This window comes from Ambystoma mexicanum, chromosome 13 (genome assembly GCF_040938575.1).
Source record: "Ambystoma mexicanum isolate Mex_15411 chromosome 13, UKY_AmexF1_1, whole genome shotgun sequence".
In the NCBI taxonomy this organism is placed as follows: domain Eukaryota; kingdom Metazoa; phylum Chordata; class Amphibia; order Caudata; family Ambystomatidae; genus Ambystoma; species Ambystoma mexicanum.
In genome coordinates this window covers 41,181,759-41,209,472 of record NC_090938.1, presented here as the reverse complement: position 1 = coordinate 41,209,472, position 27,714 = coordinate 41,181,759, and the positions used below count along the sequence as shown (strand labels likewise).

Below are 27,714 nucleotides of genomic sequence, written 5' to 3'. Positions count from 1 at the left end.
ATGCAATGCTCAAATTGCAAACACTTTAAAAATCAAGTTATTCATGTACTCCTTTCCCCTCTTTGAGCGAGCTCTCCATGCCCATTTAAGGTCACAGAGACTGCAGGAGTGTCTGCTGAATTTAGGCAGAGACCCGTGGCTTCAGTAACTGTCCCGCAGCCGCGCCTCAGAAATAGCGGTTTCAGGAATCGTTTCCATAAATCCATAGAGACCGGGCGCAGCAACATTAGGTGTTGTGCGTCTTCTTTAAGGTCCTTGCATAACAAGCACGATGAAGAAACAGCATTATCACGCCTATGCAAGAGGTCGGCCGTGCGCAAAATCCCCAAGCGAAGGTTTACATACAGAGATCTTTCAAATGTAGAGGGAATGCAATCTACGTGTTCTTCGCAGCCAACCTGGTTTTTGATGGCAAGATAACGAACTAAGGTTACAGAAGCTTGGGAACTCAGCACGTTGTGACGCTCCACCGTGACCAGAGTAGCCCTCTTCACCACAGCGCTAGAGGCAAAGGTTAGTGCATAAGGGTCCCGCCAGTACTCCTAGAGCCCCAGGTCCTCCAGCAGATTCTTAGCATGCTTGAACCATTGCAATGAGCTGCCTCCTTGTTGGGCCAGAACCTCTTGCAGTGCCTCTCTAAATACCACGAGAGTTCCACTGGGTCACAAGCGGACTCAGTACAGCACCGGTCAGAGCTGGCCAATTGAGACAATACCTTGCATGCCTGTCTCTAAGAGTACTGGTGCACTAACTGGGAGCCCAGGTATGTTTTTCAAGAATGTATTCCCCCCCCCCCTTGGTCCAGTGCCAGCCGGATACCCTTCTGTCTCCTCCTAGCCATCGTATTAAAGATCATGAACTTAGTTTTACTAATGTTAAGCCATAGACCATTTTTCCTGCAGAAGGAGATGACGATCTCCTACTGCTTGCGGACGCCCTAAGGTGTTAGCGATAATAGGACCGCATCGTCCGCAAACAACAGAGCCGGGATCTTTTCAGCGGCCAGAGATGGGCCATCAGTGTGGGGACCCAAAAGCTCCCTTGGTGAACAGCAGAACAGTATCTGCGCCAAAACACACCCTTGGCGGACACCCTTCCTGGTGCCTATGCCGCCCGAGGTACTCCCTTCAGTTCCCCACCGCACCTCTGCAGTGTTGTCTGAGTGAAGACTCTGGACGGCTGACAGAAGTGCACCCGGGAATACTCCTTCCCCTCTATTGTAAGTACCGTCTGAAACCTCCACCCACCTCTGCGTCTGCCTGGGACCGGCCTGGCCTGCCGGATGCTCCCGTTTTATTTCTAGCTCAGAGTTTCCTGTTCTCATGCTTCTAGTTACACCTTTAGCCATCTTAGATCCCCAAAACTTGCAGTGACCCCCCTGGTGACAGGGAAGCTGTTATGCGGGCAGAATCCATCTGCTTTCAGACTTCTGCCACCCAGCTGTGCCCTCTTGAAAGGTACAACTGTTAGCATTTTCTAACCCGAGGATCTCAGAAGCCTTGCACAAAGGTTTTTTTTCTTTTCTGTTGGAGATACAAACATTCTTTGCTCCAGTAACTTCTGCGAATAAGGCAGAGGACCCGGTAGTCAATACGGGCTCAGACCGGGAGCCAATGTAGAGACACAAGAGCTGCCGTGATGTGCTCTCTGGATGCGAGGGCGAGTATAAGTCCAGCTGCTACACACTGCTGGGTGTGTGCGAGGTAGTTAGGGAGCTCAGTGAGAAGACGGCTACACTATTCGGGGCATGAAAGTATCATCGGGAGGGGACCCAAACAATGGCTACACTAGTCAGGCATGGCAATATCATCGAAGAATGGAGGGGTCCCAGAAGGTGGCTACACTATTCGGGGCATGGCAATATCATCGCAGAGGGTCCCAGAAGATGGCTATACTATTCAGGTCAGCAGCATCATTGTGGAGGGGTCCCAGAAGATGGCTACACTATTCAGGGCATGGCAGCATCATTGTGGAGGGGTCCCAGAAGATGGCTACACTATTCGAGTATGGCAATATCATCGCAGAGGGTCCCAAAAGATGGCTACGCTATTTGAGACATGGCAGTATTTTCGCGAAGGGGTCCCAGAAGATGGCTACACTATTCGGGGCATGGCAGAATCATCACAGAGGGGCACCCAGAAAATGGCTACACTATTCGGGGCATGACAGTATCATCGCAGAGGGGTCCCAGAAGATGGCTACACTATTCGGGGCATGGCAGAATCATCACAGAGGGGCACCCAGAAAATGGCTACACTATTCGGGGCATGGCAGAATCATCACAGAGGGGCACCCAGAAAATGGCTACACTATTCGGGGCATGACAGTATCATCGCAGAGGGGTCCCAGAAGATGGCTACACTATTCGGGGCATGGCAATATCATCGCAGAGGGTCCCAGAAGATGGCTACACTATTCGGGGCATGGCAATATCATCGCAGAGGGTCCCAGAAGATGGCTACACTATTCGGGGCATGGCAGTATCAGGGCAGAGGGGTCCCAGAAGATGGCTACACTATTCGGGGCATGGCAGTATCATCATGGAGGGGCACCCAGAAGATGGCTACACTATTCGGGGCATGGCAGAATCAGGGCAGAGGGGTCCCAGAAGATGGATACACTATTCGGGGCATGGCAGAATCATTGAGGAGGGGTCCCAGAAGATGGCTACACTATTCGGGGCATGGCAGAATCATCACAGAGGGGCACCCAGAAGATGGCTACACTATTCGGGGCATGACAGTATCATCGCAGAGGGGTCCCAGAAGATGGCTACACTATTCGGGGCATGGCAGTATCAGGGCAGAGGGGTCCCAGGAGATGGCTACACTATTCGGGGCATGGCAATATCATCGCAGAGGGTCCCAGAAGATGGCTACACTATTCGGGGCATGGCAGTATCAGGGCAGAGGGGTCCCAGAAGATGGCTACACTATTCGGGGCATGGCAGAATCAGGGCAGAGGGGTCCCAGAAGATGGATACACTATTCGGGGCATGGCAGAATCATTGAGGAGGGGTCCCAGAAGATGCCTACACTATTCGGGGCATGGCAGAATCATTGAGGAGGGGTCCCAGAAGATGGCTACACTATTCGGGGCATGGCAGAATCATCACAGAGGGGCACCCAGAAGATGGCTACACTATTCGGGGCATGGCAGAATCAGGACAGAGGGGTCCCAGAAGATGGCTACACTATTCGGGGCACGGCAGAATCATTGAGGAGGGGTCCCAGAAGATGGCTACACTATTCGGGGCATGGCAGAATCATCACAGAGGGGCACCCAGAAGATGGCTACACTATTCGGGGCATGGCAGAATCATTGAGGAGGGGTCCCAGAAGATGGCTACACTATTCGGGGCATGGCAGAATCATCACAGAGGGGCACCCAGAAGATGGCTACACTATTCGGGGCATGGCAGAATCAGGGCAGAGGGGTCCCAGAAGATGGATACACTATTCGGGGCATGGCAGAATCATTGAGGAGGGGTCCCAGAAGATGGCTACACTATTCGGGGCATGGCAGAATCAGGGCAGAGGGGTCCCAGAAGATGGCTACACTATTCGGGGCATGGCAGTATCAGGGCAGAGGGGTCCCAGGAGATGGCTACACTATTCGGGGCATGGCAGTATCAGGGCAGAGGGGTCCCAGAAGATGGCTACACTATTCGGGGCATGGCAGTATCAGGGCAGAGGGGTCCCAGAAGATGGCTACACTATTCGGGGCATGGCAGTATCAGGGCAGAGGGGTCCCAGGAGATGGCTACACTATTCGGGGCATGGCAGTATCAGGGCAGAGGGGTCCCAGGAGATGGCTACACTATTCGGGGCATGGCAGTATCAGGGCAGAGGGGTCCCAGGAGATGGCTACACTATTCGGGGCATGGCAGTATCAGGGCAGAGGGGTCCCAGGAGATGGCTACACTATTCGGGGCATGACAGTATCATCGCGGAGGGATCCCAGAAGATGGCTACACTATTTGGGGCATGGCAGTATCGTCGCAGAGCGGAGGGGTCCCAGAAGATGGCTACACTATTCGGGGCATGGCAGAATCATTGAGGAGGGGTCCCAGAAGATGGCTACACTATTCGGGGCATGGCAGAATCAGGGCAGAGGGGTCCCAGAAGATGGCTACACTATTCGGGGCATGGCAGTATCAGGGCAGAGGGGTCCCAGGAGATGGCTACACTATTCGGGGCATGGCAGTATCAGGGCAGAGGGGTCCCAGGAGATGGCTACACTATTCGGGGCATGGCAGTATCAGGGCAGAGGGGTCCCAGGAGATGGCTACACTATTCGGGGCATGACAGTATCATCGCGGAGGGATCCCAGAAGATGGCTACACTATTTGGGGCATGGCAGTATCGTCGCAGAGCGGAGGGGTCCCAGAAGATGGCTACACTATTCGGGGCATGGCAGAATCATTGAGGAGGGGTCCCAGAAGATGGCTACACTATTCGGGGCATGGCAGTATCAGGGCAGAGGGGTCCCAGGAGATGGCTACACTATTCGGGGCATGGCAGTATCAGGGCAGAGGGGTCCCAGGAGATGGCTACACTATTCGGGGCATGACAGTATCATCGCAGAGGGATCCCAGAAGATGGCTACACTATTTGGGGCATGGCAGTATCGTCGCAGAGCGGAGGGGTCCCAGAAGATGGCTACACTATTCGGGGCATGGCAGAATCATTGAGGAGGGGTCCCAGAAGATGGCTACACTATTCGGGGCATGGCAGAATCAGGGCAGAGGGGTCCCAGAAGATGGCTACACTATTCGGGGCATGGCAGTATCAGGGCAGAGGGGTCCCAGGAGATGGCTACACTATTCGGGGCATGGCAGTATCAGGGCAGAGGGGTCCCAGAAGATGGCTACACTATTCGGGGCATGGCAGTATCAGGGCAGAGGGGTCCCAGAAGATGGCTACACTATTCGGGGCATGGCAGTATCAGGGCAGAGGGGTCCCAGGAGATGGCTACACTATTCGGGGCATGGCAGTATCAGGGCAGAGGGGTCCCAGGAGATGGCTACACTATTCGGGGCATGGCAGTATCAGGGCAGAGGGGTCCCAGGAGATGGCTACACTATTCGGGGCATGGCAGTATCAGGGCAGAGGGGTCCCAGGAGATGGCTACACTATTCGGGGCATGGCATTATCATCGCGGAGGGATCCCAGAAGATGGCTACACTATTTGGGGCATGGCAGTATCGTCGCAGAGCGGAGGGGTCCCAGAAGATGGCTACACTATTCGGGGCATGGCAGAATCAGGGCAGAGGGGTCCCAGAAGATGGCTACACTATTCGGGGCATGGCAGTATCATCATGGAGGGGCACCCAGAAGATGGCTACACTATTCGGGGCATGGCAGAATCATCACAGATGGGTTCTGGATGCTTTGGGACACATTGGGGAGCGGGAGGGTGCACCTCAGGTCATGAGTTTTTGGATCTGAGATGCAAAGGGCAGTAGAGTCTCAAAGATGGCTCCAAGGTTTTCGGGAGAGGTGACACGGTGGGGGGGGGGGGACCCTGTTTTTTCACATCTAATATGTGTTGTAAAAATCAAGCTAATATTCCCTTTTTGAAACTCTTAGGTTTAATTTTAGCCAAGAGCAAAGTCTACTTTTGCGTTTGTGAGCTGTTTTTCTATTACAGTAAGTAAGTACACAGTGCTTTAAGTGGGGTGAGAAATCGAGGTGGGGCTGCAACGAGGGGGTGTGGCCTGCATTACGGGCGTGGTCTGAAGTGTCCCCAGCATTGGACATCGGTTACTTTTTTTTTATATTGTGCCGTGCTGGGGATTCGAACCCGAGCCCTTTAGGTAAAAAGACATTGCACTGTGCCATTTCATGTGTGCTCAATTTCGTTTGTTTCATTCAATAGACTGCTTGACACAATAGAGCACAAATAAAATAGCAGAGTGCAATGTCAGGGCTCGGGTTCGGATCCCCGGCGCGGCACAATACATAAAATTGCTTTTTTTTTTTTTGTAGTGCCTTGCTCGGGGTTTCAGCCCTGCCGCTGACAAACCAGTGTTGCATCGCATGGTGCTATTTCATAGGTGCAGTTTCTTTTGTTTTAACGCAATAGACTGCTTGACACATGAAGCCTGTTGTGAGCGTTATGTGACACGCAGTCTATTGAATGAAGCAAAAGAAATACAGCACCTACCAAACAGCACAGTGCAATGTGGCTCTGGCTAGTCACGGCACTGTACGGGTATGAGAAAGTGGCTATCGGGGGTAGTGTGAAACGGCAGAGCCCTGGGTCGATTGAGGTTTTGGGAGACTGCTGGGACTCACCCCGGCTAGCTCCGCCCCACTTAAAGCCCTGACAGACAATCCACTGAAAAGAGACCCAGTTTAAAGGTAGACACGGCAACACGGGAGGGCAGATGGTAACGCCGCGTGAGGAGAGCAACGCTGCGTGAGGACGGAGAGCAACGGCACACTCGCAGGGTCTGATGGGTAATTACAGAATAGATTGTACCGGCGGTAATGGAGTGTATATAACCATGGGCACACAGTAAGGGACCAGGTAATGGCATGTGATCAATCAGATACGGAAAACACTCCTGTGGTATTCAATGCATACGCCTGGGTGTGTGTGAATTCACTTCTGGAAGTGGAAAAAACATTTTTTCGAAAAGAGTTAATTTATTTATCGTGTGATACAGTTTAGGTGACTAGCTATGAAAGGGTGAAGTCTGCACACGTTGGGAAAGCCAATGGAACGACGTATGTCCCTAATGTAGAGTCCACAGTGGGCTCGTTTAACACTTTCTTACACTTCACGTCACACGACTCACTTTACCAACAGCCCGATGTGTGATTCCTAGCGCCGAATTCGTGGAATTTCCTGCACTGATGAAAAGTGACTTTGCACTGCCGACACAAACCCTGATTCATGGAACTGCGGCAACGGTATTTTTGCAGTGCAAAGTCATTTTTGCAGTACAGAAAAAAAGTCACTTTGAACCGTGCAAAAAATTCCATGAATCGGGCCCCTATTATTATTTAATAATTGTAATCAATCATACCTACCTACACTTTCATGTAAAAAGCGCCTCTTAGCCTTTGGGCTGTAGTGCGCTCTACAAATGTAAAAAACTAAAACAATCAAAAATAAAAGTAACTCTTGTGGAGCAGTGACTCGTGGAGTAATATCTAGGATGGATTTTCTTAATGTTGGGGTACCCTACTTGCACCGAGTATTCTTGCCATCCACACGGCCCAAGGGAACCAAACGCGGTAGGTAGTTTATATGCACCGTGTAGTTAACAATTTCCCACAAAATGTGTTTCTTCTGCTTGTGTCTGTGTGTGTCTGTGTGTGTGTGTGGTTCATCCTAGCCTGTTGTGGGTGCCCCCTGCATTGAGAGACTATTCTGAGTGTCTCATTCGTGTTCATGTGCTTTTTGAAAGTTGTGTGTGCATATTGCGCGTTGTCTATGCATACATGTGTTTCATGCCCATGGTTTGTGTGTACCTGTGCTCCAAGATTGTGAGCATGCGCATACCGTCCGTGTGATCAGTGCTTGCGAGTACTGCGTGAGTGATATGTGTTTTTGTGTTGCGTGTTGTATGCAGTGTATTCGTGGTTTCATTCTCACACATTACAAAGTGGTAAGTCGCATCGTGGCATGGCACACTGTGGTGGAAAACAGACATATGTAGAGTGTTAGCGTCTATGGAGTGTGATGAGTGGGAAGGGTTGGAGGGAAAACCAGGGGGGGCGCACATTAATAGAACATCCCATGATAAAACCTACTGCAGTGTCATTTGGCACTTTGCCATTTCTGGGGATTGCATTATGTAGACCCGGCTTTAGGTGTGCACGTCTATGTGTGTTCCAATCATGTATGTGTGTCCTTAACATGCAGCCCGAGCCGCGAACCTAAGGCATGCGAGTCAGGATGGAGGGACACTTGTGTTTGTGTGTGTGGGTCTGTGTTTGTGGAGGGCAGTGTGCATGGTGGAGGAATTTGAAGTGTATGCCCGAAATGTGTGCTGGTAGGGTGTTTGTAAAGGTGTGCACGCCCTCTCATTCCACACAAACTTTCCAGGTGTGTAGACTGTGCGTGTTGCACTCCCTAATATTCCACATGGACTATGGGTGCACGTGTTTCTTCTGCATGCGGACCAGGAGGATAGCTCAGGGGCAACGCGTTCCCCTTGGAAGCAAGACAACGCATCCTGGCCCTGCGCTTAGAGACTGGTCTCCGGCAGTGCTGGGGCTCAAATATATTCTAACACGCCCATGCCACGCCCGGACGGGCAGCGCCCTGCCCACCCGGGCTCAGAAATAAGCTCCAGCGCTCAGCCCCTCTCCAGTATTAAGTGCATTATGAAAGATGAATGAATTGGGCTGTGTTGTTGCGTGCACGTTTTGTGGGCGCATGTGTGGAGAGTGGGTTCTTGTGTGGAATCGGCGTGAGTTGCTATGGGTCTGCTGTGCGCTGTCATAGTCCGGATTGACATGTGCACGTTGGCATGACACGTTGCTTCCACGCGTGGTACTCGCAGGCTCGCGCTTCTCCGACAGACTGTGCGCGCAACGTGGCCTCACCCCACTATTCTGGGGGTGTGGTTGCTGGTTGGTGCTGACGGTGTGCAGTTCCACGCGTGTGCGTCACACGCAAGCCTACATGTCACTTTTGACTGCAATCCTACTGAACAGGCTTGAATGGCAGAACCATTTTTAAGTTTGAAAAGGTCACTTCTCAACACGTTTTTTTAAAATGTAAACCTTTTTGAAATTTATCGAAATTGTCAGCAATGTTCCAAGCTTGCGAGGTGCGTGGCTTGCTCAATTTGGTGAACTCTCCTGGACGAGGCCAAAGGTTACATAGGAAACCCTTTCCTCATTGCCCCCATGGGACGTGTAAACGTAAGTATAGCGCCGCTATTGCAGCGCTATAATCTAACTACACATGGAATGCTAATATACTCTAAACGACATCTCCTCAACACTCGCTTTAAGCACTAGTACCTTACATCCAAGCAACAGTAAACGTGTGTCTTGTGAAGTTGTGCTGTAGTGTGAGTTAAGGGTTTCATTTGTTGTGAGATATATTTTGTATAAGAGAAATGTCTCATTCAACTGAGTGTACTTAGTTCATTGGTGGCCTTCCCAACGCCTGTACACTTTATAATGTTCTGTTATTTTGCTGCACCACTCCACAGTGGTCCCCCGCTACCCCCCATCCCCCCATTCCCGCCTGCATGGCCTGCTTCCTGCGGCGAGAAGGTTGTCAAATGTAGCACAATATTAAAATTGCCCTCTTTTAGGATAGGTGTGTATAAGACACAACAGGCACCACAATGTCAGCCTATCAAAAGAGGGAGACACAACAGGCACCACAATGTCAGCCTATCAAAAGAGGGAGACACAACAGGCACCGCAATGTCTGCCTATCAAAAGAGGGAGACACAGCAGGCACCACAATGTCAGCCTATCAAAAGAGGGAGACACAACAGGCACCACAATGTCAGCCTATCAAAAGAGGGAGACACAGCAGGCACCACAATGTCAGCCTATCAAAAGAGGGAGACACAGCAGGCACCACAATGTCAGCCTATCAAAAGAGGGAGACACAACAGGCACCACAATGTCAGCCTATCAAAAGAGGGAGACACAACAGGCACCACAATGTCAGCCTATCAAAAGAGGGAGACCCAACAGGCACCACAATGTCAGCCTATCAAAAGGGAGACACAGCAGGCACCACAATGTCAGCCTATCAAAAGGGAGACACAACAGGCACCACAATGTCAGCCTATCAAAAGAGGGAGACACAACAGGCACCACAATGTCAGCCTATCAAAAGAGGGAGACACAACAGGCACCACAATGTCAGCCTATCAAAAGAGGGAGACACAACAGGCACCACAATGTCAGCCTATCAAAAGGGAGACACAGCAGGCACCACAATGTCAGCCTATCAAAAGGGAGACACAGCAGGCACCACAATGTCAGCCTATCAAAAGAGGGAGACACAACAGGCACCACAATGTCAGCCTATCAAAAGAGGGAGACACAACAGGCACCACAATGTCAGCCTATCAAAAGGGAGACACAGCAGGCACCACAATGTCAGCCTATCAAAAGAGGGAGACACAACAGGCACCACAATGTCAGCCTATCAAAAGAGGGAGACACAACAGGCACCACAATGTCAGCCTATCAAAAAAAAGGGAGACACAGCAGGCACCACAATGTCAGCCTATCAAAAGAGGGAGACACAACAGGCACCACAATGTCAGCCTATCAAAAGAGGGAGACACAACAGGCACCACAATGTCAGCCTATCAAAAGGGAGACACAGCAGGCACCACAATGTCAGCCTATCAAAAGAGGGAGACACAACAGGCACCACAATGTCAGCCTATCAAAAGAGGGAGACACAACAGGCACCACAATGTCAGCCTATCAAAAGGGAGACACAGCAGGCACCACAATGTCAGCCTATCAAAAGAGGGAGACACAACAGGCACCACAATGTCAGCCTATCAAAAGGGAGACACAGCAGGCACCACAATGTCAGCCTATCAAAAGGGAGACACAGCAGGCACCACAATGTCAGCCTATCAAAAGGGAGACACAGCAGGCACCACAATGTCAGCCTATCAAAAGGGAGACACAGCAGGCACCACAATGTCAGCCTATCAAAAGGGAGACACAGCAGGCACCACAATGTCAGCCTATCAAAAGAGGGAGACACAACAGGCACCACAATGTCAGCCTATCAAAAGGGAGACACAGCAGGCACCACAATGTCAGCCTATCAAAAGAGGGAGACACAACAGGCACCACAATGTCAGCCTATCAAAAGAGGGAGACACAACAGGCACCACAATGTCAGCCTATCAAAAGGGGGACACAGCAGGCACCACAATGTCAGCCTATCAAAAGGGAGACACAGCAGGCACCACAATGTCAGCCTATCAAAAGAGGGAGACACAACAGGCACCACAATGTCAGCCTATCAAAAGGGAGACACGGCAGGCACCACAATGTCAGCCTATCAAAAGGGAGACACAGCAGGCACCACAATGTCAGCCTATCAAAAGGGAGACACAGCAGGCACCACAATGTCAGCCTATCAAAAGGGAGACACAGCAGGCACTATAATGTTAGCCTATCAAAAGGGAGACACAGCAGGTACCACAATGTCAGCCTATCAAAAGGGAGACACAGCAGGCACCACAATGTCAGCCTATCAAAAGAGGGAGACACAACAGGCACCACAATGTCAGCCTATCAAAAGGGAGACACAGCAGGCACTATAATGTCAGCCTATCAAAAGGGAGACACAGCAGGCACCACAATGTCAGCCTATCAAAAGGGAGACACAGCAGGCACTATAATGTCAGCCTATCAAAAGGGAGACACAGCAGGCACCACAATGTCAGCCTATCAAAAGGGAGACACAGCTGGCACCACAATGTCAGCCTATCAAAAGGGAGACACAGCAGGCACTATAATGTTAGCCTATCAAAAGGGAGACACAGCAGGTACCACAATGTCAGCCTATCAAAAGAGGGGCCCACACTGAGGCAGCCAGTCAGCTTCAGACTGCTGTATTGTCTGTCTGTCTGTCAGCCCCTTGCCTGACAGCCCTGCAGGATTCTGCCTGCCTCCACTGCCCTGTTGCTGATACTCTGTTGGGTTGTCTGTCTGTCCATGTCTCTGGTGGAGTGCTGCCAGTCTGGGTCTGACTGTCCGTCTGCCCCTCGTCTGGTCCTGTGCCCTTGAATTTCATCAGTTAGACCGGCCTCACAGGCTTCAACTGTGCAAATGACACGCAAATCATCTACAAATGACGCAACTTGGACACGCCGGTACTCAACACATGCCTTGCACATGTGGACTCTTGCATGACCTCAAACAGACGGGAACTCAATCCAACCAAAACAGAACTCATGACGTGTGGTGCAAGATCTCCTAACCGCACAGCGATCTCTTGGCTGGCGCAGTGGGCCCTTCTCCTGTGCCCTCTTCTAAGGTGAGAACCGTGGAATCATGACTCCACACTAGAACCAAGGCTTGAGGCCATCATAAGAAGCGGCTTCCCCCATCTCCGCAGCTCACCTGACCTTGGCGGTTATCTCACTGATACCACCAAGACCCAACAGCCTTGAGCTTGGCCTCTCGGAATATCTACTCAAACCACAAGGAGGCCAAAGCGTGGCCATCAGATAACTCCTGTGGTTGAAAAGAGTCACACACATCACCCCAGTGTTCTGTGCAATTTCCTGGCCCCGCCATCAAAAAGCCCCCCACTGCCCACCTTCAAGACAGCTTATTGGCTTCAAACCTCAACTGGAAACGGCGTGCAAGGCCCTCTTACTCCCACCAAGCCACCACACTCTGGAACTCTCCTCCCAAACGCCCACGTCCAGGTGATCAGCTGACCCAGATGAGCGCCCAGATGCCCGAGGGTGACACGGCGCTATAGAAGTAAATACATAAAAAAATAACCTTCAGGAAATCACTGAGATCCCTAATCTTCAACTAGTCCCAGTGCAAGACCGGCAGCAGAATCTTCTCGCCTCACCCTCACCACGAGAAAGGCACCCCATACTCTATAGATAATACTGAACCCCCCCATGCAACTCACCGCCAAAGACTATCAAGGGCTGCGCCGGACCTGGACTCAACCAAACCGGAGAATAGCGAGTACTACAGCAAACACGATGAAATGCCTGTTCATTCTGCCAGGTGGCACACCCTGCTTCACTCCGAGGCTGCCCCACGCCCCCCTGTCTGTCTTACTCCCATCCCTACCACAGCGTCGGCACCCCCTTTATAACCCACCTCCTTCCACTACACACAGGCTCACTAAGTGCCCTCAGCCTCAGGCGGCCACCACAAGCCTATGCCACAACCCGCGGAACATTAATCGAGCGGTAGCTACGCTGCCCTCTCCAGTCCTATCCGGATATCCGAGAAAAAATCGGAAATAACATGTCGAATGGAGAAATTACCTATTTTTTCTGGTCGAAAAACTAAAATTACTTTTGGGCCCCCACTTTTAAAAAAAATAATGCGGGCGGAGACCTCTGACAGCCTCCCCACACTCCCCCCACCCCAATTTATACGCGTAACCCCTCCCCATCTATTTATACGTTAAAATGTACCAACATTTCGAAAGAATTCGACCAAATAAATTCGGTCATTTCTCCTTGGAAATGTTCTCATTAGGTCATGTTTGCGGATACCCACTTCCCTAAATTGGCAGGTCACCTTACCCAAAGCCCTTCTGCCCTTTGACCTTGGCTGCTCTCATCCAAATACCACTGTCCCAAGTGTCTTCCCCAGACCCTATGCCAGCTTTCCCGGCACACAGGACCGGGGTACTTCCGACCTGTACCCCAACACTCCAGGTGCTACACCTGTTTCTCCTACTAACAAGCCCCTCCCACTTTCCTTGCAGAGCCCCGCGCAATGAGTCCCCCAACATGGAGGGAAGGCGCTACACCAGACCCCTTTCTGAGGGAGGTCACCTCGACATTCTTAACCCAGGGGGGTCACCGTATCTGTGTGATGACAGAGAGAGAACATGTCAATGCACAAAGACCGATATGTTTTTCTCTCGAACATGTCCCCGCAATAATTTGCGGGGTACACCCCCCACATCGCCCCCTACTCCCCTTAATATTGTTATAACCCTAACCCCTACCCCCTATTTTGGTGCGCTCAGTACTTGACTGGTCCCGAGGTAACCTGCACTTCGCTGCAATGCATACGAGTGTGTTGGGTGGAGGCGGGGGACAGTAATTCTAGGCCCCTTGGGGACCACCTGCCGCTGCTCCCAATCTCGCAGAGTGCTCAGGGATGTACCCACTACCCCCGTCGCGATATGTCACCGTTAACTCCAGGTTTGACAGTGACAGCAGCTCTCCCCTTGTCTGACCTGAATGCAACCTGATTAGCTGGAGTAATAAGGGACCCCATTAATTCAGGCGCACCCCCAGCCCTCCATTCCAGGAAGAGTGGAGCGCACCGAGAAGATTAAGCGATGTGTTTACCCAGAGACATGCAGCGGTCATTGATGCACTAATACTGTATAAAGGCCCTCTGGGGGCAGGGCTGAGATGAGCCATCCGATGAGCTCATTCAGAGGAGCCTGGGGGGAGGGGGGTATTATAGCTCCAGTCCCACCCTAGCAGCCCCCCCCCCACCACACTCCGCCCAAGACAGTTCATTCTGCAGACCTGGCTTGAGATCAGCGGAGTGCTGCACAGAGTGTGGGTAGCTGTACAGAGTGTGGGTAGCTGGCAGTGGAGTGCTGCACAGAGTGTGGGTAGCTGGCAGTGGAGTGCTGTACAGAGTGTGGGTAGCAAGCAGCGTAGCGCTGTACAGAGTGTGGGTAGCCAGCAGCGGAGCGCTGTACAGAGTGTGGGTAGCTGGCAGTGGAGTGCTGTACAGAGTGTGGGTAGCCGGCAGCGGAGCGCTGTACAGAGTGTGGGTAGCCAGCAGCGGAGCGCTGTACAGAGTGTGGGTAGCTGGCAGTGGAGTGCTGTACAGAGTGTGGGTAGCCAGCAGCGGAGCGCTGTGCAGAGTGTGGGTAGCCAGCAGCGGAGCACTGTGCAGAGTGTGGGTAGCTGGCACTGGAGTGCTTCACAGAGTGTGGGTAGCTGGCAGTGGAGTGCTGCACAGAGTGTGGGTAGCTGGCAGTGGAGTGCTGTAAAGAGTGTGGGTAGCCAGCAGCGGAGCGCTGTACAGAGTGTGCGTAGCCAGCAGCGGCGCGCTGTACAGAGTGTGGGTAGCTGGCAGTGAAGTGCTGTACAGAGTGTGGGTAGCCAGCAGCGGAGCGCTGTGCAGAGTGTGGGTAGCCAGCAGCGGAGCACTGTGCAGAGTGTGGGTAGCTGGCAGTGGAGTGCTGCACAGAGTGTGGGTAGCCAGCAGCGCAGCGCTGTACAGAGTGTGGGTAGCCAGCAGCGGAGCGCTGTACAGAGTGTGGGTAGCCAGCAGCGGAGCGCTGTACAGAGTGTGGGTAGCCGGCAGTGGAGTGCTGTACAGAGTGTGGGTAGCCAGCAGTGGAGCGCTGTGCAGAGTGTGGGTAGCCAGCAGCGGAGCGCTATACAGAGTGTGGGTAGCTGGTAGTGGAGTGCTGTACAGAGTGTGGGTAGCTGGCACTGGAGCGCTGTACAGAGTGTGGGTAGCCAGCAGCGGAGTGCTCCACAGAGTGTGGGTAGCTGGCAGTGGAGTGCTGTACAGAGTGTGGGTAGCTGGCACTGGAACGCTGTACAGAGTGTGGGTAGCCAGCAGCGGAGCACTATACAGAGTGTGGGTAGCCAGCAGTGGAGCGCTGTGCAGTGTGTGGGTAGCCAGCAGCGGAGCGCTGTACAGAGTGTGGGTAGCCAGCAGCGGAGCGCTGTACAGAGTGTGGGTAGCCAGCAGTGGAGCACTGTACAGAGTGTGGGTAGCCAGCAGCGGAGCGCTGTACAGAGTGTGGGTAGCCAGCAGTGGAGCGCTGTGCAGAGTGTGGGTAGCCGGCAGTGGAGGGCAGTACACAGTGAGGGTAGCCGGCATGTGGGCTGCCATCTTTTAACAGTAGCACAGTACTGTGAGGTCTGTGGCTCTGTTAGAATTAGTCCTTGGTCCGGCTTTCTAGGTCAATGCCCTGTCCATGGGACACAGACCCACCCGACCTGCGCCCCCATTCCCTGCTGTTCTACCTTTGGGGCGCACACACAGTTCTGCCACGTGCCCCTGTCCTGATCTGAAGGACCCCTGCTGTACCAGGCCTGGAATCCACTGGCAGGCGTGCCAGTAAACGCCGCTTCTGATTTCCATTACCCCTGCTGTTATGGCACTAGTGCCCACTCTTATCTCTGCCAATGCACCTATGTCCGGGTTTGCAGTGCCCCCTGCTGTCCCACCACAGGAATCCACAAGCAGCTCTACAAATGCACCTCTCTGCTGATATGCAGGGGCCGTTCTGTCTCAGTGCTGGGGCCCACGCGCACACCTCTCGCGGGGGGTGTGGGAAAGGGGGGGGGCGCTCTCTTGTCACAGAAGAGTAAAATGGGTGGAAAGATGGTCTGCGCAGCCCCTGCCCTCCTCTCCCTCCAGGAACAGAGAGGCTCAGTGTGGGCGAGCGATGCCCCTAGGCACCCCGGAGAGGCATGGGGGTGGAGGGGTCCCAGGGTGACAGAATGCTGCTCCCTGCCGGAGGGCGGGCAGATGGCGCAAAGAACAAACGCGCCTTTCTCCTGCCAGCCTCTTCCTGGCAAGGGAATCCCGAAAGTTCAGGGACGTGGCCCCAATCCTGTGCGTGTGAGGGGGGGGGGGCGACGGCGGGGAGTGGCGGGTAACATATCACGTTAAAAGGGGCCTTCTACAAAGTAAGGGGCGGGCCTTCTAATGGGAAGCCCCGCCCTGCCTGAGGTCACGCATTGGGCATGGCTGCACGCCCCTAGAACAGTCATTAAAGGCCTCGTATTAACCTATAGACTGGGACATCACGAGAGAGCACTGTGTGTGTGTGCGCGTGCTGCGGTGCCAAGGGCTCGCTAGACTGATAACATCAGCAGTTCCAATAGGGCATAGCTGCCAAGAACATTGGGGGGGGGGGGGAGGGGACCGTTGCCCCCGTTCTCCTTGAACGACTGGGCAGGAGTGTCATTTTGCACTGAGGAGATAATGAACCCTAAATCAGAAGCGCCAAGGGCTTCCGGGTACCCCCTGCTGGGCGGGGGCTCGCTGAACTGTTAGCCTGCATCTTGCAGAATGACCAGCGCTGCTCGCTTCAGAGTGGGTGCAGGGGCGCTGTCTCACACATGGAACCACCTAAGCCCTAGGGAACACGTGGGGGTGTGGGCTGGCACAGGGTGGGGGTGTGCAGAGGGCACAGGACAGCGGGCATGTTCAGGTGGGCTGTGCGGTCGGGGATCACGCAGCTCAGTTCATCGTCCGCGTGCGGCCTGGCCACACAACACCACGTGCTCCGTCCTGCGCGGATGGTGCGCCGAATAACACCACGTGGAACTCGCAGAGTGCATGCTCAGCCCTGCGCGGATAGTGCGCAACATAACACCACGGGGAACTCGCAGAGTGCATGCGCTCCGTCCTCCTGCGCGGATGGTGCGCAACATAACACCACGGGGAACTCGCAGTGTGCATGCGCTCCGTCCTCCTGCGCGGATGGTGCGCCACATAACACCACGTGGAACTCGCAGAGTGCATGCGCTCCGTCCTCCTGCGCGGATGGTGCGCCACATAACACCACGGGGAACTCGCAGAGTCCATGCGCCCCGCCCTCCTGCGCGGATGGTGCGCGTTTCGCGCATCCAGTCCCCCCGCTGGCCAGCCCGCAGCCCGGTCTTTTTATAGCCGCCGCCGTGTCCGCGCCATCCCAATCCGGGCTCGCAGCCACACTTTTGGCTGCGACAGCAGGTTTCAGGGGGTGGCAGCCGTGTCAGCCTCGTAGAAGCGCTGACGGCCTGCAAAGCAGCTGTCAAATTACCCCCTGTGCCTGGCACACACTGCGCAGGAGACCTCGCCGCTCCCCGACTGCACGGCTGCAGAATAGCTCAGGGGGTTACTGCGTCTGCTGCAGACACAGGGGCAGCCGCGTCAGGTGAACCGACTCAGTCTCTCATCTTTCCGAGGTTGCCGCCTTGAGTGCCGTGGATATATAGACACGTGCTGTTACAGTAGATAGTGGGAGGAGGGGGCGCAGGACAGCCTGGGGATGGGGTGTGCAGAGCAAATATGGGGTGCAGAAGGGCAGAGGAGAGGAGTGCAGAAACATAGGACGGGTGGAGGGCAAGACGGGGTGAAAGGTGGAGCAGGATGTGTTTAAATAAAAGAGGGCCGGATGAAGCCTGCAGAAATGTGTTAACTGTGAAACTTAACACTATGAGAGCAGCTGAGTGCACTGCCATCTTGATTGCGGCAGCCCCCAGGGAAAGGAAGGCTACATTCAGCTCCCGCGGCACGCACACACCTGCAGCCCCCCAGGCCCCGCCCGCACCCCCATGCAGACTCAGCACCCCACACCTCCGCTGCAAGCAGGAACACAGATGAACGCCCAGGGCGCGTGGCCGGTGTACCCGCAGGCTTGCCAGAACGCAGGGGGACAGGTTTCAGTGTTGCACCAGGCATGGGTTGCTTGGCTCATGGTTCGGTGCAAGCCATCGGGAGCCAGCGGGCTAGATTCAATCATGGGGTCCCATACAACCCTGGAACCTGCTTCAGTGTTGACAAGTAATGGGTCACTTGAAAAAGAGGGGGGCCGATATCAGTGTTACACCAGGAGCGACACGCTTCCCAAGTTTCCCGTGCCATGCGTGAGTAGCTCGCCCACTTCATGTTCTGCGCTCGGGTGCACGTAGTTGTATAGCTCTCAACCATTTGTGTCGCAAAGGCAGGTGAAAACACCCGATTTTATTTTTGGTGGGTGAGAGGCCCATTGAAATGAATGGGCGTGCAGGGGGCTTGATACCACGTGCACACTTTTACCTTAGGAATACTGCACAGCAGTAAGCTGCATGCACACTGTTACCCTAGGAATACTGCATAGCAGTATGCCATGTGCACACTGTTACCCTAGGAATACCACACAGCAGTATGCCACGTTCATACTGTTACCCTGAGAATAACGCACAGCAGTATGCCATGTCCACACTGTATACCACGTGCACACTGTCTTCCTAGGAATACTGCACAGCCATATGCCACATGCAAACTGTTACCCCAGTAATACCACATAGCAGTGTACCTCATGCACACTGTCACCCTAGGAATACCGCACCGCAGTATGCCACATGCACACTGTTACTCCCTGAATAGCACACAGCAGTATGCCATTTGCACACTGTTACCTTAGAAACACTGCACAGCCGTATGCCACGTGCACACTGTTACTCTAGGTATACTGCACATAAGTATACCACATGCACACTGTTAGCCTAGGAATATTGCACAGCAGTATACCACATGCACACTGTTATTCTTGGAATCTTGCACAGCCGTATGCCACCTGCACACTGTTACTCTAGGAATACTTCACAGCAGTATACAACCTGCACACTGTCAACCTAGGAATACTGCACAGCAGTATGCCACGTGCACACTGTCACCCTAGGAATACCACACAGCAGTATGCCACATGCACACTGTTACCCTAGGAATACTGTCAAGCAGTATGCCACGTGCACACTGTCACCCTAGGAATAACGCACAGCTGTATGCCAGGTGAACACTGTTTCCCTAGGAATACTGCACAACAGTATGCCACATGCACACTGTTACCCCAGGAATACCAAGAGCAGTATACCACATGCACACAGTTATTCTTGGAATCTTGCACAGCCGTATGCCACCTGCACACTGTTACTCTAGGAATACTTCACAGCAGTATACAACCTGCACACTGTCAACCTAGGAATACTGCACAGCAGTATGCCACGTGCACACTGTCACCCTAGGAATACCACACAGCAGTATGCCACATGCACACTGTTACCCTAGGAATACTGTCAAGCAGTATGCCACGTGCACACTGTCACCCTAGGAATAACGCACAGCTGTATGCCAGGTGAACACTGTTTCCCTAGGAATACTGCACAACAGTATGCCACATGCACACTGTTACCCCAGGAATACCAAGAGCAGTATACCACATGCACACAGTTACCATAGGAAGTACTGCACAGCAGTATGCCACGCTCATACTGTTACCGTAGGAATACCGAACATCATTGTGCCACGTGAACACTTTTACCCCAGGAATACCACACAGCGGTATGCCACGTTCATACTGTTACCCTAAGAATAACGCACAACAGTATGCCATGTCCACAATGTTACCCTAGGAATACCGCACAGCTGTATGCCACATGTGCACTGTTACTTTAGGTATACCACACAGCAGTATACCACATGCACACTGTTACCCCAGGAATACCACACCGCAGTGTACCATGTGCACACTGTTACCCTAGAAATACTGCACAGGAGTATACCACAAGCACACTGTTACCAGAGGATTACCGCACAGCAGTATGCCACATGCACACTGTTACCCTAGGAATACCGCACAGCAGTATGCCATGTGCACACTGTTAGCCTAGGAATACCGCAAAGTAGTATTCCACATGCACACTGTTACTCCAGGAATACCGCACAGCCGTATGCCACGTGCACACTGTTACCCCGGGAATACCGCACAGCAGTATACCATGTGCACACTGTTACCCTAGAAACACTGCACATCAGTATACCACATGCACACTGTGACCCGAGGATTACAGCACAGCTTTATGCCACATTCACACTGTTACCCCAGGAATACCACACAGCAGTATACCATGTGCACACTGTTACCCTAGAAACACTGCACATCAGTATACCACATGCACACTGTGACCCGAGGATTACAGCACAGCTTTATGCCACATTCACACTGTTACCCCAGGAATACCACACAGCAGTATACCACATGCATACTGTTTCCTTAGGAATACCGCACAGCAGTATACCACATGCATACTGTTACCATAGGAATACCACACAGCAGTATACCACATGCACATTGTTAACGTAGGAATAGTATACCAGATGCACACCGTTACCCTTGGAATACCGCACATCAGTATGCCACATGCACACTGTTACCCTGGGAATACTGCACAGCAGTATGCTACATGCACGCTGTTACCCCAGGAATACCACACAGCAGTATACCACATGCACACTGTTACCCTAGGAATACTGCACAGCCGTATGCCACATGCACACTGTTACTCTAGGAATACAGCACAGTAGTAAACCACGTGCACACTGTTACCCTAGTAATACCGAACAGCAGTATACCATGTGCAGTGCACAGCAGAATACCACCTGCACAGTGTTACCCTAGGAACACCGCACAGCAGTATACAACATGCACACTGCTACCCTAGGAATACTGCACAGCCGTATGCCACATGCACACTGTTAGCCTAGGAATACCGCAAAGTAGTATTCCACATGCACACTGTTACCTTAGGTATACTGCACATCAGTATACCACATGCACACTGTGACCCGAGGGTTACAGCACAGCTGTATGCCACATGCACACTGTTACCCTAGGAATACCACACAGCAGTATACCATGTGCAGCGCACAGCAGAATACCACCTGCACACTGTTACCCTAGGAATACCGCACAGCAGTATACAACATGCACACTGTTACCCTAGGAATACCTTCAAAGCAGTATGCCACATACACACACTGTTATCCTAGGAATACTGCACAGCAGTATGCCACGTGCACACTGTTACCCTAGGAATACCGCACAGCGGTATGTCACATGCACACACTGTTACCCAAGACATACGGAAGCCATAGGATTGCATTGTAAAGTCGAGGGTCCGCTGCAGGCAAATAACTCTTTTAACAAGCTGACCCTCCAGGGTCCCAACTGTTTTTGGCCAACTCCTTTTATCCCCCATTATTTCCCAATCTGGGGTGCCACAAAGCCTTCTTTGGAATGTACAATTCCTTGGCATGGCGGCCTATTCGGGCTCTCGTGATTGCCCCCACACCCCCAAAATATTCTCATCTCTGTGGAGGCAGCTGCAAGAATGACTGATTTGGGGTTTGGGTCCACGGTTGTTGAGGAAGTGTGGCTGGTCGCCACCACCCCGCCCCCTTCTCCTTTCCCCCACAGAAGGCGTTGGGCAGAGTGGGGGGTTGATTAATGGTGGGCGCAAAAGAAAACTAAAAATGGGTCAGTAGAAGTCTGAGAATCGGGCCCATGGATAAGCTGGGGTGGGGGGGGGGGGTGAATGCAGTGACGATATAAACTCATATACAAGCAGGCAAGGGGCGCACTGTGCTTCCCGACCTGCGTCCCTCAGCTCCCCGTGTTACCCACCTGCCCCAGGCTCCCCACAGTGCCTACAGTCTCCCGCCTCCTGACCCTCTGTCCAGATTGCCAAAGCTGGCCACATGACTCCAGCTCCTCACACCGACCGCGTGTGCCAGAGCCCCGCGTACACTCTCTGACCCAGGACGCCGGCGCCTCACTCTATGTCCCCGAGCTCCTCACACCGTCGGCCTGTGCTTGTGGCTTGAGTTCCTCATGTTCCCAGCTCCTCGCGCCATCCCCCCGCCTGCACAGGCCTCCCAAGCTCCCCGCACTCTCCACCAGTGGGAACATCCCTGCTATTCTAGAAGGTAGACTGTGACTGGAGCGGTGCTCACCGGCAGCGCCCATCCAGACGTTCAGAAACTGGCAGGCAGAAAGCACCCCTGACGCACCATTAGCTCACCCACGAGTAGCGTGGGCCGAGCTCAAACCTTAATGTGACTAGAGGTGCGTAATTAATTAATCACATTATAATACGATACATAGTCACAGGGATTTATAAACCAAAAAAACAGCCTGCTACATTGCAGGTGTGAAAACTGGTGAAATCAGCATTTAAAGAACTTTAAGCATTACACAGAATTGGACCAGGAGTCAAAGACTGTCCAGTTGGGACAAAGCCATCCCACAGCTACACGGAGTCAAAAGCCTCATGGAGGGAACTCCTCAAAGAGAGTCGGTGAACGTTAGAGATCACATTTGCTACTTTGCTCTTGGAGGATATTTTGGTTTGAAAGTAGGGGGGCTGGAGTGTGGGGGCGGGGGACTGTCCTTTGTATCCGGATGAGTCTTTGAGTAATTTGATTTCCCTCGAGAATTGAGTAATAAGCCGCCGCACTCCGTCCTAAAGAGCCTCTAGGCGCTGGCCTGGACTTTCAGACCCTCACTAGACCATCACCAACTGTTCGCAGGTGCCCCCAGAAATCTAAACGACACCCGTAACGACCCAGTGCCCCCTGGCAGTCAGCCTTTCATAAACCACGTGAATACTGTGCTGTTTGTCAGAAGTGGGGGCCCCTATAATTCAGAGCACCCCCGGAACATACTCCATAATCCACCACCTCTGACTTGATGGTCAAGTGAGTGGGGTAGTGAGTCAATGAGATGGTGAGTTAATGAATGCGTGCACGAGGAGGATGGAGTGAATGGGTAGAGGGAGGACGAGGGTGACTCAATGGATGCGGGTGTGAGTGAGTGCTGGAGCGATCTGGCGGGCCTGTAGGTATGCTTGAAGTGTGAGTTAGTTGGACAGGGAGTGGGTGAGTTAGTACGGGAAGCAGAAAGCGTGAGAGTGAGTGAGTGGAATAGGGAGTTACGGAGTGAGCGAACAACTCAGCCATTAATTGAATTGGTGAAAGCGCGGGTGAGTTCCTGAGGGACACTGAGTGAAAGTCATGGGAGGTAATGGGTAATTGAATGGGAAAGTGAGGGAGTGTTTAGATGAGATGGTCACTGAGTGAGTGCAGCAGTGGGTAGGACAGTGTGACACTGAACAAGTGCCACATTGCATGAATGGGCACCAGGGAGCAAGAAGGTGGACGGTGACCGATTGGGATTGAGTGTGTGGGCAAATGTAATAGTGAGTGAGCGGAAGAGCAATTGTTTGGGTGAGTGGGACTGTGAATAAACGAGTGAGTGGATAGGTAAGTAGTTTATTAAGCAAGTGGGAAGCGGGTGAAACGTGGAATGAGTTGGATAGTGCGTGAGTGGGATGTGGTTGAGTGGGACGTGCTTCAGTGAATGTGCGGGTGAGTGTGTGAAATGGTGAGTGAGTAGGGTATTAGGTGAGTTAATGTATAGTGGGGGATGAGTTAGTGAAACAATGAACGAGTGGAGCGCTGGGTGACTGAGTGTTGTGGTGTGGCGGGTGGGTGTGGAGTGACTGGGAGGATGAGTGAAATGTTCAGTGAGTGGGTGCTTGGTTAGTGAGTACTATGGTGGGTGGGTGACTGAGAGACTGGGTGAGTGAGTGGGCAGGGGTGGAGTGGCTACCAAAATAAGCTCTGGAAATAATTAGCAAACTGGCCCCATATCCCACGTTTTCCCCGAGCCCAGCCCTTTCCCCATGAGAACATTTGGAAATAAAATTGGTTACCACACAAAAGAGGCCCATAGTTCAGAGGCGCCCCTGGTAAATCTCCAGAGTTCCCGAAAGGCCAGTCTATCCCTGACCAGAGTACAGAGGCGCCCTGGGAAATCTCCAGAGTTCCATATAGGCCTATAGGCCAGTCTACCCCTGTCCAGGGTGCAGAGGTGCCCCAGGAAATCTCCAGAGTTCTCTATAGGCCAGTCCACCCCTGTCCAGAGTGCAGAGGCCTGGGAAATCTCCAGAGTTCCCTAAAGGCCAGTCCACCCCTGACCAGAGTGCCGAGGCACACCCTGAAATCTCCAGAGTTCCCTATAGGCCCGTCCACCCCTAACCAGAGTGCAGAGAGGCGCCCCGGGAAATCTCCAGAGTTCCCTATAGGCCAGTCCACCCCCTGACCAGAGTGCAGAGGCACCCCGGGAAATATCCAGAGTTCCCTAAATGCCAGACCACCCCTGACCAGAGTGCCGAGGCACACCCTGAAATCTCCAGAGTTCCCTATAGGCCAGTCCACCCCTAACCAGAGTGCCCTATAGGCCAGTCCACCCCTGACCAAAGTGCAGAGGCGCCACAGGAAATCTCCAGAGTTCCCTATAGGCCAGTCCACCCCTGACCAGAGTGCCGAGGCACACCCTGAAATCTCCAGAGTTCCCTATAGGCCAGTCCACCCCTGACCAGAGTGCAGAGGCGCCCCAGGAAATCTCCAGAGTTCCCTATAGGCCAGTCCACCCCTGACCAGAGTGCCGAGGCACACCCTGAAATCTCCAGAGTCCCCCCTAGGCCAGTCCACCCCTGTGAGTGGGTAGGCGAGGGAGTGACTGGGTGCTGGGGGAGTGCCAGGCACATCCCCAAACACTACCCTCTTTCGATGTCTGAGTAGGGGTCCTGGTGGTCGTGCCTCGCCTCCCAGGGACTGACTCCAGGGTGGCTGAGGGGCGCCTACCTGTGCTTCCGGGGTCCCTGCAGAATTCTCGGACTGGAGGGATGCTGTTGTCCTGAGACTCCGCCAGGGCACCCGCGTGAGTGTTGGGGAGCAGAGGTCCACGGGTGTAGAGGTCCTGCCCCACAGCCGGCCAGAGTTCGTGGTGGGGGTCCTGGTGTCCACAGGACTTTGTCGTCTTGGTGTCCCCCAGGAGCTGCAAAAGTCAGTGATGTGGTCTTGGCGCCCCGTCTGTGGCACCCGCCCGGCTGGGTGCCAACGCCAGTGATGGGGTCCTAGTGTACCCTACAATGGTGATGGGGGTCCCCAGTCTCGCTCTAGGAGCCCACATGCAGAGAACACTGATTAGGGTGGATGCTCTAGGTGTCCCCGTGGGGTGGGGACTGGCGATGGGCTGCGTGGCTCTAGCAGGGTGCCGTAGTCGCTGATCTCCGGTCCTGGGGTACACTGGGACCCTGCCCCCCAAGGGTGCTCTGGCCAGTCTCGGAGCAGGCTCCGTGTAGTCCCCGCAGGTGCACTGGCCTGTGATGGGATGCTGGACCCCCTGCAGGGAGCGCGCGTCTGTGCCTGCCTCCTGAGACCCCCGCTGGCTGCACGTGTCGGTCCTGGGTACCCTGGGGTCCCCCGGGCTGCACAGGGATTGTCAGTGCCGGGAGAAGCGTCGATGCTGCCTGCAGGGTGGGTGTGTTTGTGCGCCTCCGACATCCACTGCGGCTTCGCTGCATCAGGGACCAGCGCTCCACCCCTCCCTCTCCGCCCTCCCTCCCATCCCCTGCCCTCTCCTCCTGCGCTGCTCCCGCCCTCCTCCTAACCCCGCCCCTCGCCTCTCCATGACTCTCGTATCACCCCCTCTCCACTCAAATAGCCACCCCAGCACAGGGAGCACCAGCTACGCACAATAATGACAATCCCAGCACTCCAAGCACCAGCCAAGCACTCCAAGGACCAGCCAATCACTCACATAACCACCCCAGAACAGGGAGCGCCAGCTAAGCACAATATTGACAATCCCAGCACTCCAAGCACCAGCCAAGCACTCCAAGGACCAGCCAATCACTCACATAACCACCCCAGAACAGGGAGCGCCAGCTAAGCACAATATTGACAATCCCAGCACTCCAAGCACCAGCCAAGCACTCCAAGGACCAGCCAATCACTCACATAACCACCCCAGAACAGGGAGCGCCAGCTAAGCACAACATTGACAATCCCAGCACTCCAAGCACCAGCCAAGCACTCCAAGGACCAGCCAATCACTCACATAACCACCCCAGAACAGGGAGCGCCAGCTAAGCACAACATTGACAATCCCAGCACTCCAAGCACCAACCAAGCACTCCAAGGACCAGCCAATCACTCACATAACCACCCCAGAACAGGGAGCGCCAGCTAAGCACAACATTGACAATCCCAGCACTCCAAGCACCAGCCAAGCACTCCAAGGACCAGCCAACCACTCACATAACCACCCCAGAACAGGGAGCGCCAGCTAAGCACAATATTGACAATCCCAGCACTCCAAGCACCAGCCAAGCACTCCAAGGACCAGCCAATCACTCACATAACCACCACAGAACAGGGAGCGCCAGCTAAGCACAATAATGAAAATCCCAGCACTCCAAGGACCAGCCAAGCACTCAAATGACCATCCCAGCACTGTGAGCACCAGCTAAGCACCCAAATGACCATCCCAGCACTGTTTGCACCAGCTAAGCACCCTAACGACTATCCCAGCACAGTGAGCACCAACTAAGCACCCTAAAAACCACCCCAGCACTCCAAGCACCAGCCAAGCACTCCAAGTATCAGCCCAGCACTCCAAGGACCAGCCCAGCACTCCAAGAACCAGCCCAGCACTCCAAACACCAGCCAAGCAGTCAAATAACCACCCAGCACTCCAAGCACCAGCCAAGCACTCCAAGGATCAGCCCAGCACTCCAAGGATCAGCCCAGCACTACAAGGACCATCCCAGCACTTCAAGGGCCATCGCAGCACTCCAAGCACCAGCCAAGCACTCAAATAACCACCCCAGCACAGGGAGCACCAGCTAAGCACAATAATGACAATCCCAGCCCTCCTAGGACCAGCCACGCACTCCAATGACCATCCCAGTACTGTGAGCACCAGCTAAGCACCGCAATGACCATCCCAGCACTGTGAGCACCAGCTAAGCACCCTAACCACTATCCCAGCACAGTGAGCACCAACTAAGCACCCTAATAACCACCCCAGCTCTCCAAGAACCATCCCAGCACTCCAAAGACCATCCCAGCACTCCAAGCACCATCCCAGCACTCCGAGCACTCCAAGCACGAGCAAAGCACTCAAATGACCAGCCAAGCACTCCAAGGACCATCCCAGGACTGTGAGCATCAGCTAAGCACCCTAATGACCATCCCAGCACTATGAGCACCAGCTAAGCACCCCAATGACCGACCCAGCACAAGAAATCACCAGCTAAGCACAATAATGACAATCCCAGCACTCCAAGGACCAACCAAGCACTCCAAGGACCAGCCAAGCACTCCAAGGACCATCCCAGCACTCCAAGGACCACCCAAGCACTCCAAGGACCATCCCAGCACTCCAAGGACAATCCCAGCACTCCAAGGACCAGCCCAGCACTCCAAGGACCATCCCAGCACTCAAAGGACCATCCCAGCACTCAAAGGACCATTCCAGCACTCCATGCACCAGCCAAGCACTCAAAGGATCAACCAAGCACTCCAAGGACCATCCCAGCTCTCCAAGCACCAGTCAAGCACGCCAATGACCATCCCAGCGCGGTGAGCCCCAGCTAAGCACCCTAACGACCAT

The 27,714-nt window shown here is 53.6% G+C and overlaps 1 protein-coding gene across 1 annotated transcript in view; it reads right to left on the bottom strand.

Annotated features, from left to right (window-relative positions):
• Positions 1-25,642, bottom strand: part of CNTN2 (contactin 2) — a 185,222-nt gene extending 159,580 nt beyond the window's left edge. Inside the window, exon 1 of the mRNA XM_069633133.1 lies at positions 24,900-25,642. The gene's annotated coding sequence lies outside the window, so the exon portion shown is untranslated. The remainder of the gene's footprint in view (positions 1-24,899) is intronic.
• Between the last annotated feature and the right edge of the window lie 2,072 nt (positions 25,643-27,714).